Genomic DNA, 18,205 nt, shown 5'->3' on the forward strand with positions numbered 1-18,205 from the left:
GCTGTGGTATACAGAGAAGTTGCAGCATTAGAAAATTGTAGGGAAATGCAGGAAGATCTGCAGCAGATAGGCACTTGGTGCAGGGAGTGGCAACTGACCGTTAACATAGACAAATATAACGTATTGCGAATTCATAGAGAGGAGGATCCTTTATTGTATGATTATATGATAGCGTAACAAACACTGGTAGCACTTACTTCTGTAAAATATCTGGGAGTATGCGTGCGGAACGATTTGAAATGGAATGATCATATAAAATTAATTGTTGGTAAGGCGGGTACCAGGTTGAGATTCATTGGGAGAGTCCTTAGAAAATGTAGTCCATCAACAAAGGAGGTGGCTTACAAAACACTCGTTCGACCTATACTTGAGTATTACTCATGAGTGTGGGATCCGTAACAGATCGGGTTGACGGAGGAGATAGAGAAGATTCAAAGAAGAGCGGCGCGTTTCGTCACAGGGTTATTTGGTAGCCGTGATAGCGTTACCGAGATGTTTAGCAAACTCAAGTGGCAGACTCTGCAAGAGAGGCGCTCTGCATCGCGTTGTAGCTTGCTCGCCAGGTTTCGAGAGGTTGCGTTTCTGGATGAGGTATCCAATATACTGCTTCCCCCTACTTATACCTCCCGTGGAGATTACGAATGTAAAATTAGAGAGATTGGAGCGCGCACGGAGGCTTTCAGACAGTCGTTCTTCCCGCGAACCATACGCGACTGGAACAGAAAAGGGAGGTAATGACAGTGGCACGTAAAGTGCCCTCCGCCACATACCGTTGGGTGGCTTGCGGAGTATGGATGTAAATGTAGATGTAGATGTAGAAGGAAGAATTCGAAGCAGTTCCGAGGTGGGCCGCTAGATTTGTTACCAGTAGGTTCGAACAGCACGTAAATGTTACGGATATGCTCGGGAATTCAAATGGGGATCCCTGAAGGCAGGGCGCGGTTCTTTTCGAGGTACAGTATTGAAAAAATTTAGAGAACCGGAGTTCGAAGCTGATTCTGCTGCCGCCAAGATACATTGCGCTTAAGGACCACGAAGGTAAGAGACGAGAAATTAGGGTTTATACGGAGGCATATAGACAGTCGTTTTTCCCTCTCTCTATTTACGAGCGGGTCAGGGATGGAGATGACAAGCATGGGACAGGGTACCCACCGCCACGTACCGTACGGTGTCTTGCGCAGTATCTATGTAGATGAAGATGCAGACTCTCTAGTCATCTTGAAATACGCCGTATACAAGAAATACATGAGGACGTCGGTTGCAAGTGCTCCTCTAACAAGGGAACCTCCCCATCGCTGGACTCGCATTCGGGAGGACGACGGTTCAGTCCCGCGTGCGGCCATCCTGATTTAGGTTTCCCGTGATTTCCCTAAATAGCTCCAGGCAAATGCCGGGATGGTTCCTCTGAAAGGGCACGGCCGACTTCCTTCCCCATCCTCCCCTAATCCGATGAGACCGATAACCACGCTGTCTGGTCTCCTTCCCCAAACCAACCAACCAACCAACTCCCCATCGCACCCCCCCTCACAGTGGATAGGCCTTGAAAACTGATCAGAGATCAGTCGAGAAAACAGGAAGAAGTTGTGTGGAACTATGAAAAAATAAGCAAAATATACAAACGGAGTAGTCCATGTGCAAGATAGGCAACATCAAGGATGGTATGAGCTCAGGAGAGCGGTGGTCCCGTGGTTAGCGTGTGCAGCTGCGGACCGAGAGTTAGCCGGCACGGTAGCTCAGCGTGTTCGGTCAGAGGGTTAGGTGCCCTCTGTAATAAAAAAACTGAGTCAATAGATCAACAACGAACATAAATGGATGTCTTACGACGTCCGCCCCGAGCAGATGCAACGAACACATGCGAACAAAATGAGATTAAAAAAAAAAAGAAAGAAAGAAAGGTCCTTGGTTCCAGTATCCCCTCGTGTGAAAACTTTAATTTTTCATTTACAGTTTATGTCACAAACTCTTATGTTTTCATCACTTTTTTGAGAGTGATTATCACATCCACAGGAAAACCTAAATCGGGCAAGGTAGAAGAATGTTTTTACCCATTCGCCACGTCTGCAAGTCATGTGGGTCCACAACATATTCCTGTCATGTGACGTATAGAATATATCAGACGTGTTTTCCTGTGGAGGAATAGGTTGACCTATGACCTTGCGATCAAATGTTTTCGGTTCCCATTGAAGGGGCACGTCCTTTCGTCTACTAATCACACGGTTTTGCGCTGCGGTCACAAAACACAGACGCTAAACTTATTACAGTGAACAGAGACGTCAATGAACGAACGGACAGATCGTAACTATGCTAAAATAAAGAAAAAAAAGCTTTTCACTCCAGGGAAGACTTGAATCAAGGACCTCTCGGTCCGCAGCCGTTCACGCTAACCAAGGGACCACGGCGCACCTAAGCTTTATGTTGCCTATCTTGCACATGGACTACTCAGTTTATATATTTTGCTTATTTTTTTCATAGTTCCACACAACTTCTTCCTGTTTTCTGGATTGATCTGTGTTCAGTTTTTCAAGGCCTATCCATTGTGCCAACTTCTAACTAAATCTGAGGGGGGTGCGATGGTTAGGTTCCCTTGTAAGCATGAATTCTGAGCAGTCCTCACAGCTTTACTTCCGCCAGTACCTTATCTCCTACCGTCCAAACTTTACAAAGGGAGAGCACCTGCCCGTAAAAGGCAAAGATTCCAAGTTTTTATGTGCCAGGAAATATTATACCAGTACACACTTCGTTGGAAAGTGAAAATTTCATTTTGGTCGGAAGGCTGTTTGCAGCACACTGAAAAACTTCCACAAAGAGAACTTTGTCACTCTGCTGACAGGGTGCGATGGGGAAATTCCCTTGTAAGATGAAAAGGTTGGGACAGCACAGAAACTCATGATTAATAACATCGTGCCACACAAGGCTGATGACACAGAAAAAACAAAAAAACAAAAAAAATTATTTTGGAACAACTGAGTGCAGCCACCTGCTTTTAGTCGTAGAAGAGAAATGTCTTCGGTCCAATTTGCATGAAAAATTAAGTGATAGAAAGCACTGAGCAGGTTGTGTAACGGATTGGTTTGAATTAGTGACCAGACACACATAGGAAAACGTGGTTTCTTTGTGGTGCCGAGACGACATTCAGTGGAAAGGCTGAGAATTTATGGGCCATCTGTCTACTGCGGTTGAGAAGTGGGTGGGACTCTTCATCCGGGCAGAAGCACATCAGTCACAGCGAACGGGTGGAGGGGGGAAGAGTAGGGGCGGTGTGTTGTTGTCCTTGCGCCGAAGGGGGCGCAGAAGATTTAATCTGGAGGAAGTGTTGTGGATAGACTTTCCTCTTCTCGCCTGCAGAAGCAACACCTCGTATTGATTGCCTCGCAAAGAGTGAAACAAAACCTTCACTCTGTACTGAGAAAACCATAAGGGTAGCTCGTGAGAGGCCGTACTGCTCGCAAATGGGAACCACATACGGTGGGAAAACTTCAAGCACGAAATTGAGGACCCCGACATACACTGGGGCGTCAAAGAAACTGGTATAGCCATGTGTTTTCAAATACAGAGATATGTAAACAGGCAGGATACGGCGGTGCGGTGGGCAACTATACAGGGTGTTACAAAAAGGTACGGCCAAACTTTCAGGAGACATTCCTCACACACAAATAAAGAAAACATATTATGTGGACATGTGTCCGAAAACGCTCAATTTCCATGTTAGAGCTCATTTCAGTTTCGTCAGTATGTGCTGTACTTCCTCGATTCACCGCCAGTTGGCCCAATTGAAGGAGGGTAATGTTGACTTCGGTGCTTGTGTTGACATGCGACTCATCGCTCTACAGTACTAGCATCGAGCACATCAGGTTGGTGCTCATCACGAACGTGGCTTTGCAGTCAGTGCAATGTTTACAAATGCGTAGTTGGCAGATGCCCATTTGATGTATGGATCAGCACGGGGCAATATCCGTGGCGCGGTACGTTTGTATCGAGAGAGATTTCCAGAACGAAGGTGTCCCGACAGGAAGACGTTCGAAGCAATTGATCGGCATCGTAGGGAGCACAGAACATTCCAGCCTATGACTCGCGACTGGGGAAGACCTAGAACGACGACACCTGCAATGGAAGAGGCAATTCTTCGTGGAGTTGACGATAACCCTAATGTTAGCGACAGAGAAGTTGCTGCTGTACGAGGTAACGTTGACCACGTCACTGTATGGAGAGTGCTACGGGAGAACCAGTTGTTTCCGTACCGTGTACAGCGTGTGCAGGCACTATCAGCAGATGATTGGCCTCCACGGGTACACTTCTGCGAATGGTTCATCCGACAATGTGTCAATCCTCATTTCAGTGCAAATGTTCTCTTTACGATGAGGCTTCATTCCGACGCGATCAAATTGTAAATTTTCACAGTCAACATGTGTGGGCTGACGAGAATCCGCACGCAGTTGTGCAATCACGTCATCAACACAGATTTTGTGTGAACGTTTGGGCAGGCATTGTTGGTGATGTCTCGATTGGGCCCCATGTTCTTCCACCTACGCTCAATGGAGCACGTTATCATGATTTCACACGGGATACTCTACCTGTGCTGCTAGAACATGTGCCTTTACAAGTACGACACAACATGTGGTTCGTGCACGATGGAGCTCCTGCAAATTTGAATTGAAGTATTCGTACGCTTCTCAACAACAGTTTCGGTGACCGATGGATTGGTAGAGGCGGACTAATTCCATGGCCTCCATGCTCTCCTGACCTCAACCCTCTTGACTTTCATTTATGGGGGCATTTGAAAGCTCTTGTCTACGCAACCCTGGTACCATATGTAGAGAGTCTGCGTGCTCGTATTGTGGACGGCTGTGATACAATACGTCATTCTCTAGGGCTGCATCAGCGCATCAGGGATTCCATGCGACGGAGGGTGGATGGGTATTCTCGCTAACGGAGGACATTTTGAACATTTCCTGTAACAACGTGTTTGAAGTCACGCTGGTACGTTCTGTTGCTGTGTGTTTTCATCCCATGATTAATGTGATTTGAAGAGAAGTAATAAAACGAGCTCTAACATGGAAAGTAAGCGTTTCCGGACACATGTCCACATAACATATGTTCTTTCTTTGTGTGTGAGGAATCTTTCCTCAAAGTTTGGCCGTACCTTTTTGTAACACCCTGTATATCAGCATTTCACATTTGCAGTGCCTTACCTCGCGCTGATATTAGCCCGTGATATTGCAATGTTGGTCACTTAAATATATTACCTAGACAAACGGACTCTCGAAACTTTATCACTCTACGTTAATAATTTTTTGGTGTTTGATATTTTTGTCGTCAGCGTGATAAAATGATTACAGCAGTCAGTGGGGGTGAATTCTATGAAATAGCCACTCGCGTGACCCTGCATCTGCAAATTACTGCCGCAGGAAAGACAGAAGTAAATGACGTCACAATTTGGGTGGCAAAAACAGGTAGTGGGAGTATTAATAAACTGTCGTTTCCTCTCAGCTCTCAGGTAAATTGCACTGGAGATTCTGGACCTGACAGGGGAGTGGGTTCAGGTACCATTCCGAAACATGTTGTAATACTCATTTTCCCTGAACTGTATCTCGTAGCTCACAGAGCGAGATACTACACAAAATAATTGGAAAGAGAGCTGAGAATCTGTTACAGGCAGCTGCAGGAGTGTTGGTGAAGGGCGGAGCGGTGGCGAATGGAGGGAAGTTTTACCCTCCTATGTCTGGCGACAGGCATTTCGTTCGCTATCGAATTCTCTCGAATTCCTAGCACTGATTGTCTGCGTCACTACTGCAACAGGCGGTTAACGTTACCTGGCGCAGTTTTAAGACTGACAACTTCTCCGGGATTGTTTTTGTTTCTCTGTTTTCGTGCCGTTAACGAGAAATTATGCTGATTGCTTGCCACGGCGGCGGTTTCGGCGCCATTCTGCACTCAAAATGGTTGCGAACTTTTACAGGATAGTGCTGAAATACAGGGATTGGAAACACCCAAAACAGAGCACATTAAAATGCGTAATACTTTGTAGGAAACCCGTTGACATTCGTAACAGCTTCGAGTCGTCCCGGAATAGGTAAATACAGCTACTGTTCGGATTTCAAGGGACAGTTATACTGGTCGTTCAGAAAGTCTCTCCGCAGTGCCGTATGATTGTTCGCCTGCCTGGGTTACTTCCCTCCTAGTGGACTCACCCAACATTCCACTGTTTCGTTTATCGCAGCCAGCGTGAGTATTATCGTTGGTGTGTGTCATTACGTGTTGACCTTTGTTCGTTTGTTTAGTTTTTGTCACTGTTAAAATGCTAACCACTGAAGAAGTTTTACGCGAACAAGTGTTCAAAGCTGGCCGTAAATACACTGCTTCAGTTCGTCAAACATTTAATCGCATCGCGATACTGTGCGAGATTTGATTAACAAATTTCGAAGTAAGCGTTCAGTGACAGATGCACCGAGATGTGGTCGTCCTAGCGTTTTGTCTGAGGATAAACCACTCGATATTTCCGATAAAATGTCCACGAGTCCGAACAAGTCAGTAAGAAAACTCGCCCAGGAAATCGATGTTAGTGTCGGAACGACCCACAGCTGTAACGAAAAAATTAGAACTTTTCCCGTACAAAGTGACAGCTGTGCAAGAACTGAAAAAATACTGATGGCAACAGACTGCATTATTGTCAATAGTTCAGAAATATCGTTCAACAAAATGGAAGGGATATTCTTAATGGAACTTTTCTCACTGTTCAATCGTGGTTTCATTTATCCGAGTACATGAACTCGCAAAATTCTCGTACGTGGAGTACTGCAAATCCATTGTGTATTCATGAGGAACCAGTTCGCTCTGTGAAAATAAGAGTTTGCATTGCAATTTCTAGACGTCGGATTCTGGGTCCCATGTTTTTCAACGATACTGCAGTGATATTATGTTACCCGTTCAGAAGAGAACTTGTGTTAAGTGAAATACTGAACGGTTATTTTCAACAAGATGGTTCAACCGCCCATACAGCTCGCGATTCAATGTCAGTGCTTGTTGATGTTTCTGGTGATCGCATAATTTCACAGGGACTTTGGCCTCCACAATCGCCCGGCCTAAAATATTTCTTAATCGAGCATTGAGGTCGCATTCTGCTTTGTCGATATGAGCTCTCAAAAACAATTACGCTGTTATCACACGCGGGCCGGTGTGGCCGAGCGGTTCTAGGCGCTTCAGTCTGGAACCGCCTGACAGCTACGGTCGCAGGTTCGAATCCTGCCTCGGGTATGGATGTGTGTGATGTCCTTAGGTTAGGTTTAAGTAATTCTAAGTTATAGGGGACTGATGACCTCAGATGTTAAATCCCATAGTGCTCAAGGCCATTTGAACCATTTCGTTATCCCACCTTTTTCTTCTGGGGTGCAACGAAAGCTATTGTCCATAAAAACCGTCGAAACTCCATCGATGAATTGAAAACTGCAATATCCACTTTCACTGCTTCTGTTACCGAAGAAATGTTACAGCTTGTGTTTGGAAACATGATTAGACGAATTGAATTGTGTATTCAACAACGGAGGGGGGGGGTCACTTTCAACATTTAAAGTGAGAATTTGTTAGTAAAATTGATAATGCAATAAATTAATAACTTGTAAATCTCTGAGTTTCATTTCGGTACATTCACTGCGGCATACGGCACGCACGGCTAACAATCATACGGTACTGCGGAGAGACTTTTGGAACACCCCGTACTATTCTTCCTGTAAAATAGCGTGAAGTTCAAAAAATGGTTCAAATGGCGCTACGCACTGTGGGACTTAACATCTGAGGTCGTCAGTGCCTAAGACCTTAGAGCTACTATCCTAAGGACATCACACTCATCCATGCCCGAGGCAGGATTCGAACCTGCGACCGTAGCGGTCTCGTGGTTCCAGACTGAGGCGCCTAGAACCGCTCGGCCACAGCTGCCGGCGGCGTGAAGATCAGGTAACGATGACGCAGATGGATAACGACCAAGCTCACTCCGCTAGAGATTACACCACAAGGACTGAATGATACTAAGTTCCAGTGACTGTGGTATAAATGGAAATCAGAGTTTGGCATTGTTGGCCGTCCGGGGAAGTTCGGCCCACCAAGTCTTGTCGACGCCACACTGGGCGACTTGCATGCCGATGATGATAAAACGGGAATGGAGACAGCACAACATCCAGTCTACGAGCACGGAGAAAATCTCCAAGCCGGGCGGGAACCGAACCCGGCCCCGCTATATGGGATGAAGCACGTCACCACTCGGCTAAGCAGGCGGACAGTTGACTGTGGTGACCACAGCAGATGTGGCAATTCATTGTTGTGCTCACTAAACCACTTACGAATGATACGAGAACGGAGGCCGTGTCGTCTTGGAACACAGCATCAGTACTGGAGTTGCAACAGGTGACCCAAAACGGTCGCATAATTTTTTTGGATGTGATGTCCACCAGTTATGCAGAACACCGTTTTTCGCATTACCCAAACATGTTTCGGTGCCACTGCGCCATCATCAGTCGGTTTTCGTTTTTTTTTTTTATTTATTCTGCAATGTGAATATTTTGTTCAATGATTATAAAATTATGTGCATTTCTACTTCAAACAACAGATCATTACGTATGGTAAATACCTTTAGATTTGGCGTGCATGAACTTTCTGGATCACTTTTGTGTTAATTAGTAGCCAGCCGCGGTGGCCGAGCGGTTCTAGGCGCTTCAGTGCGGAACCGCGTGACTGCTACGGTCGCAGGTTCGAATCCTGCCTCGGGCATGGATGTGTGTGATGTGCTTAGGTTGGTTACGTTTATGTAGTTCTAAGTTCTAGGGAACTGATGACCTAAGATGTTAAGTCCCATAGTGCTCACAGCCATTTTGTTAATTACTACACGTAGCTTGTCATCTGCAACCAAACGATGTTGATGAGAAAGTTTTCTGCTTGGAGTTAACCTATCTTTTAGAATGTAATTTAGTTTCTCGCGATGTTTTCGCGCCTTTTTTCGTATTCACTTACGTTTTCGTGTGCCAAGCGCTTCCATTCTCCACATCATGCTGAGATTTTGTGATGCGTACATAACTATAGCAAGTATTTCCCACAAATAACGTAGTAAAATACTTTTTCTTTACACGAGAACACAGTGTGATTGTGATTTCTTATGTGTCCCAGCACAGTCAGTGTTCATTTGTTCAGCAGAGAGTTCGGCGCCGAATTTGAATTTTGTTTGCATTTTATCCTTGTGTGTGTGTGTGTTTTCTGTGTGCTTCCTTAACTGTGTCTGTTGTCTTCCATATGGTATTCCTTTTGTCTGTAAATGGTGCGTCTTTGCAGATTTTAGTGCATCTATTTTTCGTGTGTGTGTGTGCGTGTGTGTGTGTGTGTGTGTGTGTGTGTGTGTGTGTGTGTGTTGTGACAACTGCGAGTCTACCTTGTCACTGAGTATCGCCAAAATACCCGAAAAGTACCGTGTTGACCAATGCAGTCAAAATCAAGTCGTATGTAAATAGATATTTCTCCAAATTTTACCTCCCAGCACAATATCTGCGGTGCATTTATTCCAGCTTAGCATAGAATAACCATATTAAATAAGATTTAGTGACACTGACAAAGAAATAGTTTCTAACATCAATAAACAAAACAATACCAAAGTTGAGTGATGAACCCACAATTTTACACGACTCTCATTCAGAGTAATAACAACCCGTGTGGTTTGACAGCTGCCCATCTTTCAATTACCCGCAATAGAACGTTAGCACCAATAGCAAGCGAGTTTCGCCGACTTTGGTCGACGTTTAAGAAATTAATGGCGGGCGCCCTTGTCCAACTAGCAGAATATTACAATACTTCTGGTAAATGTTACGGCACACGAATTTAGACACATAACCTCCAAAAGTTATAAAAAATATACATGCAGCGGCAGCGGATTTGAAATGTGAAAAAAAAAGATGGAAATAATTAAAAGGGAAATGGCTACTGCTAATGAAAGTCAACAATGTCTACCTACAACACACCACTTCGTGGAGAACACCTTTATTCTAAAGAAGACAAATGTTATCTGAATGTCAGCCAAAAGAAAAAGAAATTACAAATTAAAATTCTTCGCAATAGTTTTGAGTCTTTGAGAGGAGAGCGCTGCTTTTAAATCTTTTCTGGTGTGTTGTGACGATGTTCGCGATATCGACGGCAGCTGTCTGGTCCTGGTGAAACGCTGATATCTGCTCCCACGGTCGTGTGATTGCAGCTGATGATTTTTCCTCGTAATCGGGCGGGAGGTGGAATTCAGTAAGCTGCAAATCTGATTACAGTGGCGTTTTGCGGGCCACAGTCTGATCGATGTAATTGTTGTTACAGGTGTCCGTGTGTGCACAGTTTTAATGTTTCTGGCGCACGCAACTTAAGTTTAGTTACGCCACAAACAGTTTATAAAAACTTGCCGACCGCGAATTCTGTAGGAAGTTAATTCGTATGATGAGTGCTGCGATCGCGATAAACCGTCCTGGGCGGGAATGTACTCACACACGGTAGACAGTTCGCCTAAGTTCAGAACGACTGTTACTGATTAGAGGCGTCCGGTAGTTCATCGAAACGCGAATAAATACGTACGTTCACAGTACTTGAGTGTACGAAAACACAGTCAGAATACAAGCGCAGTTCAATTCACAGAACACAGAGCTACAATACCGTCCATTCTCGGTTGCATTGTCAATGTTACTTCGTCTCGCGGCACAGTCTCATTATTTACTTCGCCCAGTTTTTACACTCACTATTATCATCTCACGTCCTAGTATAAAACAGTCATTAAAAACGTACATCGCTTGCCACTAAACTCAATCTTCACCAGCTCGTAAAAGTCACGACTCCCACAGTAAAACATGTGTCCGCCTCTCTAGCTACCCAACAACACCCCCCCGCTTTGTTGCTCTCTCTCTCTCTCTCTCTCTCTCTCTCTCTCTCTCTCTCTCTCTCTCTCAATACTCTCGCCCACAGTTTATACAACATCAAAGTAAATTACATATATCTTTACACAACTATTTTCTACCAAACTTATTACATTAAACGATAGCCGGCCGCGGTGGTCTCGCGGTTCTAGGCGCGCAGTCCGGAACCGCGCGGCTGCTACGGTCGCAGGTTCGAATCCTGCCTCGGGCATGGATGTGTGTGATGTCCTTAGGTTAGTTACGTTTAACTGGTTCTAAGTTCTAGGGAACTAATGACCTAAGATGTTAAGTCCCATAGTGCTCAGAGCCATTTGAACCATGAAACGATAAACAAAACATTAAAGCTTTCCACAATCAATAAACTCTAAACATATTTGTCTACTTACAAAAAAAAAAATAATTTCCAGTTACATATTACATGTAGAAAACAACTTTTATCTCTATATTACAGGAAAAACGAAAAATGCACTACAACATCAAAGATATATGAACAGATGGAAAAAAGGAAAAAAAAACAAGATAAATATATGTTGTTGTTGTTGTGGTCTTCAGTCCTGAGACTGGTTTGATGCAGTTCTTCATGCTACTCTATCCTGTGCAAGCTTCTTCATCTCCCAGTACTTACTGCAACCTACATCCTTCTGAATCTGCTTAGTGTATTCATCTCTTGGCCTCCCTCTACGATTTTTACCTTCCACGCTGTCCTCCAATGCTAAATTTGTGATCCCTTGATGCCTCAAAACATGTGCTACCAACCGGCCCCTTCTTTTTGTCAAGTTGTGCCACAGACTTCTCTTCTCCCCAATTCTATTCAATACCTCCTCATTAGTTATGTGATCTACCCATCTAATCTTCAGCAATCTTCTGTAGCACCACATTTCGAAAGCTTCTATTCTCTTCTTGTCCAAACTATTTATCACCCATTTTTCACTTCCATACAAATATGTTCAGAAACGACTTCCTGACACTTAAATCAATACTCGATGTTAACAAATTTCTCTTCTTCAGAAACGCTTTCCTTGCCATTGCCAGTCTACATTTTATATCCTCTCTACTTCGATCATCATCAGTTATGATAAATATATATCTATCGCAAATGACGATGTCTTCATAGTGTGTGGGTGGGTGTGTGCGTGCACGCGTGTGTGTGCGTGTGTGTAGACTTTATTTGTTTGTGCTGTATTTATTTGTAAAGTTCTTTTAATTTTTTTAATAATCATATAACAAAATGTTCACAATGCAGAATAAATAAAAAAAAACGAAAACCCACTGATGATGATGGTACAGTGGTGCCGAAACATGTTTGGTTACTGAGAATAACGGTGTATTGCATAACTGGCGGACCTCACATCCAAAAATGTAAACACAGCCGCAAGTCGGAACAGTGTGAAACTCATCTGGCCAAATGGCTTTTTTGCCATTGCTCCGTGATCCAGTTTTTACGGCTTCGCCATCACGTCTTCTTATGGCGGGCATTTTCACCACTGATGACTGATTTTGGAATTCCAGCTCGCCCTGCAATTCCTTGCTTATGCAGATCCCTCCCGGTTGGCCGGCCGCTGTGACCGAGCGCTTCTAGGCGCTACAGTATGGAACCGCGCGACTGCTACGGTCGCATGTTAGAATCCTGCCTCGAGTATGGATGTGTGTGATGTCCTTAGGTTACTTAGGTTTAACAAGGAGACGACACGACCGTGGGGTCGGAGATTTGTCCGAAATTTTGTGTGGTGAAAGAGGACCCCTAACACCCCACGTGGTTAAAATATTAGGACGCACTACCCGGAAAATCCCGGGAAAAATCAATCCGAAGTTTCTTAGGTGCCTTATGAGTATAAACTGTTAGTCCATTGCCGAGACGCCGTCTGGCCTAGATGGTTAGGGCTCGGACCCTTACGCCAGATGTCTCGAGTTCGATTCCTGCTCCAGCACTTTTTCTCTTCTGTTTCATTTTCTTTTGTTATTCCACCAATTATTCAAAAGGTTTCTCAAACCTACATTATGTTAAAACATTATTTTAGCTCAAGAACGTACAGTTTTTCATTCACTGAAAAATATTCGTGCTCTTTGTTCTATTTCGTTTTATGGGGTTTCAAGGGCTAAAGGGGCTGTGTTGTTCACTCAAAGCAGAAAGTCCTATTTTATGCCCTCCAAAATAGGGGAAAAAAGCGAAATTTCGAAGTCGGAAAGCAGGCCTGGAAGCGCAGTGACTGGAGTGATATTGTCCTCAGTGAAGAGTCCCGCTTCACACTGAATCCCGATGACAAGCCAAGACGCTTCAGTAGACGCCCGGGACGGCTGTGGGACGCAGTACGGCCATATGGCACCAAAACCAGCAGTGGTGGTCTCGTGTGTCACTCCTTTACATCGTAGCACCCCGTTGGTTGTCATGCGTCGCAAAGCACTACGTCGGCTAAATCATGTTCCAGTTTCGTTGCTGTTCATGGAATGCCATTCTGGGCTTACGTTTCAACAAGATAACGCTCGCTCGCACATGGATAGAGTATCTACTACTTGTCTTGGTGCGTGCCAAACCCTCTTTTCCGTCCTACCGTTCGTGGTGTGTCTATTTTCTTTTTGTACTTATTTATTTATTCCGTAATTTTTTTGGGTGTACTTTAGAAAAGCTTAAGACTCAGTTTGCTTTCCATGTTCCTTCATTTCTGTGGAACCTACACTACTGGCCATTAAAACTGCTACACCACGAAGATGACGTGCTACAGACGCGACATTTAACCGACAGGAAGAAGATGCTGTAATATGCAAATGATTAGCTTTTCAGAGCATTCACACAAGGGTGGCGCCGGGGGCGACATCTACAACGTGCTGGCATGAGGAAAGTTTCCAACCGATTTCTCATACACAAACAGTAGTTGACCGGCGGTGCCTGGTAAAACGTTGTTGTGATTCTTCGTGTAACGAGGAGAAATGCGTGCCATCACGTTTCCGAATTTGATTAATTTCGGACTGTAGCCTATCGCGATTGCGGTTTATCGTATCACGACATTGCTGCTCGCATTGGTCGAGACCCAATAAGGGATCGTACAGCCACGTCTCGATCCCTGAGTCAACAGATGGGGACGTTTGCAAGACAACAACCATGTGCACGAACAGTTCGACGACGTTTGCAGCAGCACGGACTATCAGCTCGGAGACCGTGGCTGCGGTTACCCTAGACGCTGCATCACAGACAGGAGCCCCTGCGATAGTGTATTCGACGACGAACCTGGATGCATGAATAGAAAAACATTTTTTCGGATGAATCCAGGTTCTGCATACAGCATCATGATGGTCGCATCCGTGGTTGTCGACATCGCGTGAACGCACATTGGAAGCGTGTATTCGTCATCGCCATACTGGCGTATCACCCGGCGTGACGGTATGGGGTGCCATTGGTTGCACGTCTCGGTCACCTCTTGTTCGCATTGACGGCACTTTGAACAGTGGACGTTACATTTCAGATGTGTTACGACCCGTGGCTCTACCCTTCATTCGATCCCTGCGAAACCCTACATTTCAGCAGGATAATGCACGACCGCATGTTGCAGGTCCTGTACGGGCCTTCCTGGATACAGAAAATGTTCGACTGCTGCCCTGGCGAGCACATTTCAGATCTCTAACCAATTGAAAACGTCTGGTCAATGGTGGCCGAGCAACTGGCTCGTCACAATACGCCAGTCACTACTCTAGATGAACGGTGGTATCGTGTTGAAGCTGCATGGGCAGCTGTACCTGTACGCGGCATTCAAGCTCTGTGTGACTCAATGCCCAGGCATATCAAGGCCGTTATTACGGGCAGAGGTGGTTGTTCTGGGTACTGATTTGTCAGGGTCTATGCACCCAAATTGCGTGAAAATGTAATTACATGTCAGTTCTAGTATAATGTATTTGTCAAATGAATACAAGTTTATCATCTGCATTTCTTCTTGGTGTAGCAATTTTCTGCAAGGTTGGCAATGCACTGGCTTCGTTCCTGTGTTGTTAATAGAAGATATACAGCGGCCGCAGACATTTTCCGACATTTCTAACAAATGTTTTTTTTAAAAGTTGTTCTGGATTTTTGTAGATTAACCGTGAATTGAAAAAAAGCTCACCGCGTCGGCTCAACATATACAGCTAGTAGTACCCACTGCCTGATAGCAATCTCGAAAAAGTGTTTTAAATTAATAATTTCCGATACATTCCGCACCGTTTGCGAAATAAATGTAATTTAATGCATTTACAAGTGGATTCCGCATGCCTCTGAATCAAGAAGAGCTTCATTTTTTGCAGCCTAGTTGGGTAGCAGCAGATAAATATTGTGAATGAAATATTACATGCAATCGGCGTGGACCAGTAATATCTGTGTATGTATGCCATGCAGTTATTTTCGTACATTCTTTGGCACCGCTTTTGTATTAATAATTCTCGATGCACTCGGTGTAACAGCCCGTTCTGCGTTCCGATACGGTGGGCAAACAAAAACTACCCGGAAAATATTTCATACATCGTGAGACAGCAACCGAGTGTGCGAGGACGTTTTGAAAACTTTTTCCCCCGATTATTGTGGTTGGACAGGTCAATGGTATCACGTTGTTGTCCGTTTATCCGACAGTTCAAAACCCTTTTTCTCAAGAACGGATAGACGGGTCAAGTCCAAATTAATGTCACAGACCAATATCTATGGGCGTTTGGAGGTATAATAAACGTTAGCTTCTAAGTCAGTGCAGTCAAAAGATTTGGCAATTTACGTCATGTATTTTGATACGCGAAAACACACACATCGAAGCGTCCATTGTACTTTCCGTTGACCTAGAATCATGAAATCTGCGAGGAAGAATGATTTCACGGTACAAGTAAAGCGAATAATCCGAAGTTGTTAATGTGCCATTATGTCTCACGAGGAAGCTTGGCCGGCCGATGTGGCCATGTGGTTCGAGGCCCGTCAGCCTGGAGCCGCGCTGCTGCTACGGTCGCAGGTTCGAATCAAGTAGTTCAAATGGCTCAGCGCACTATGGGACTTAACATCTGAGGTCATCAGTCCGCTAGACCTTAGAACTACTTAAACCTAAATAACCTAAGGACATCATACACATCCATGCCCGAGGCAGGATCCGAAACTAGATGTTTGGACAACATGGTTGTGGAGATGAAGCAATGATTAATTAATTATTCAAAACAGTGTTAATCAAAAATGGCTCTGACCACTATGGGACTTAACATCTGAGGTCATCAGTCCGCTAGACCTTAGAACTACTTAAACCTAACTAACCTGAGGACATCACGCACATCCATGCCCGAAGCAGGACTCGAACCTAGATTTTTGGACAACATGGTTGTGGAGATGAAGCATCGATTAGTATGATTAATCAATTATTCAAAACAGTGTTAATCAAAAATGGCTGTGAGCACTAGGGGACTTAACATCCGAGGCCATCAGTCCCCTAGACCTTAGAACTACTTAAACCTAGCTAACCTAAGGACATCACACACACATCCATGCCCGTGGCAGGATTCGATCCTTCTACCGTAGCAGTCACGCAGTTCCGGCCTGAGCGCCTAGAACCGCACGGCCAGCGCGGCCGGCCAGTGTTAATCGCATTTGTTATTATTATACCACGGTATAATAATAGTAAATGCAATTAAGACTGTTTTGAATAATTGACAATTCGAACCTTCCGGCCGGGATGGCCGAGCGGTTCTAGGCGCTACAGTCTCGAACCGCTCGACCGCTACAGTCGCAGGTTCGAATCCTGCCTCGGGAATGGATGTGTGTGTGATGTCCTTAGGTTAGCTAGGTTTAAGTAGTTCTAAGTTCTAGCGGACTGATGACCTCAGATGTTAAGTCCCATAGTGGTCAGAGCCATTTTTGATTAACACTGTTTTGAATAATTAATTAATCGTTGCTTCATCTCCACAACTATGTTGTCCAAACATCTAGTTTCGGATCCTGCCTCGGGCATGGATGTGTGTGATATCCTCAGGTTAGTTAGGTTTAAGTAGTTCTAAGTTCTAGGGGGCTGATGACCTCAGAAGTCCCATAGTGCTCAGAGCCATTTACACCATTTGAAGAAACTTGTTTTTTGTCATTTTTCCCGGACTGCGTCTGTGTCTCTCAGTCTGTTAAGACCCATTCTTACTCAGGATTGTGTAGACATATCAGATGAAGTTTTTTGTCACATACACTGAGGTCTATAGTTCTTTGGTGGTATAGAAATGTTAAGCTTGAAAGAGAATGCAATAGAAAGATATGGCCATTTATGTGACGTATTTTGATACTAACAAATTCACTCATAAATACTTACAGAATACATCTCCTGGACATAGAATCGTTAAATTTGGAAAGAATAAAGGTTTCACAGTAAAGTAATGGAAAAATTAGAAAATCGTATGAAAGGGAAACAATATTCGTTTTTCTATTGCTATCCAACTTCAGACTTGAAATGAAAACATTGTCAAAAGTCTAGAAATCCCTAGGACAGGTCTCTTGCTACGATCAGTGTCAATAATGCCTGTGGAGCTCCTCAGTTCCCGCTATGGAGAGCTGGCTGTATAAACAATTCGGTTTCTACGGAATGTGCAGTGCCCTAGTCTTACTATGACCCAGCCAATATTTTGTTCTGTTATTCTCTTCTCAGTATCCGTCGAGGTATTACAAGTCATGCATATTACTTGTTCGGCTTTCTCACTTCCGTGACACAAATTCCAACCCTCTGCCGCTAGGTGGTTCAGGATTGTAGCGTGCAACATGGAGGTGAGTAACGTAACAATGTGGCTGTGTGAGAAAAGGGCGTGCTGTAATCGACGTTCTAACCGCAGAAAACATGCTGCCATTTAAAATTTATAGAAAAAGGCTTGTGTCGACATCAGTAGCGTGTGACAGCTGAATCAATACGACGCCTTCGGTTCGCCACCATCGATCAGCCATCATACAATCTCGGCTTGGCCCCATCTGATTTTCATGTATTCCCAGAACTTAAAGAACATCTAGGAAGACTACTTGCAACAAAGAGAGAAAGAGAGAGAGAGAGAGAGAGAGAGAGAGAGAGAGTGTATAACAGAGACAGACAGAGAGTAAAGATATCAGATGTTGTCGGAGCACAGGTGACAATAAAAAGCTACATGAGCTAAGGTACTATTTGCCGAAAAGCTTCATAGGCAAGTGTAGGCATCGCAGCCTTTTTGAGTTAAGCCGCGATTTATAACAAGCCGCATAGCTGTAAGTTGCTAAGAAATATATATATATATAATCAGAGATAGACTTGATGCTCATTCTGCACCTTGCAGTGTTGCAAGAAGTGTGCGCATTC

At 44.4% G+C, this 18,205-nt stretch overlaps 1 protein-coding gene across 1 annotated transcript in view; it reads left to right on the top strand.

The window, feature by feature from the left end:
- Positions 1–18,205, top strand: part of LOC126295328 (adenylate cyclase type 6) — a 2,630,635-nt gene that overhangs the window by 1,469,044 nt on the left and 1,143,386 nt on the right. The gene's annotated exons all lie outside the window — the stretch shown is intronic.

Source organism: Schistocerca gregaria, chromosome 11 (assembly GCF_023897955.1).
Source record: "Schistocerca gregaria isolate iqSchGreg1 chromosome 11, iqSchGreg1.2, whole genome shotgun sequence".
Lineage (NCBI taxonomy): Eukaryota > Metazoa > Arthropoda > Insecta > Orthoptera > Acrididae > Schistocerca > Schistocerca gregaria.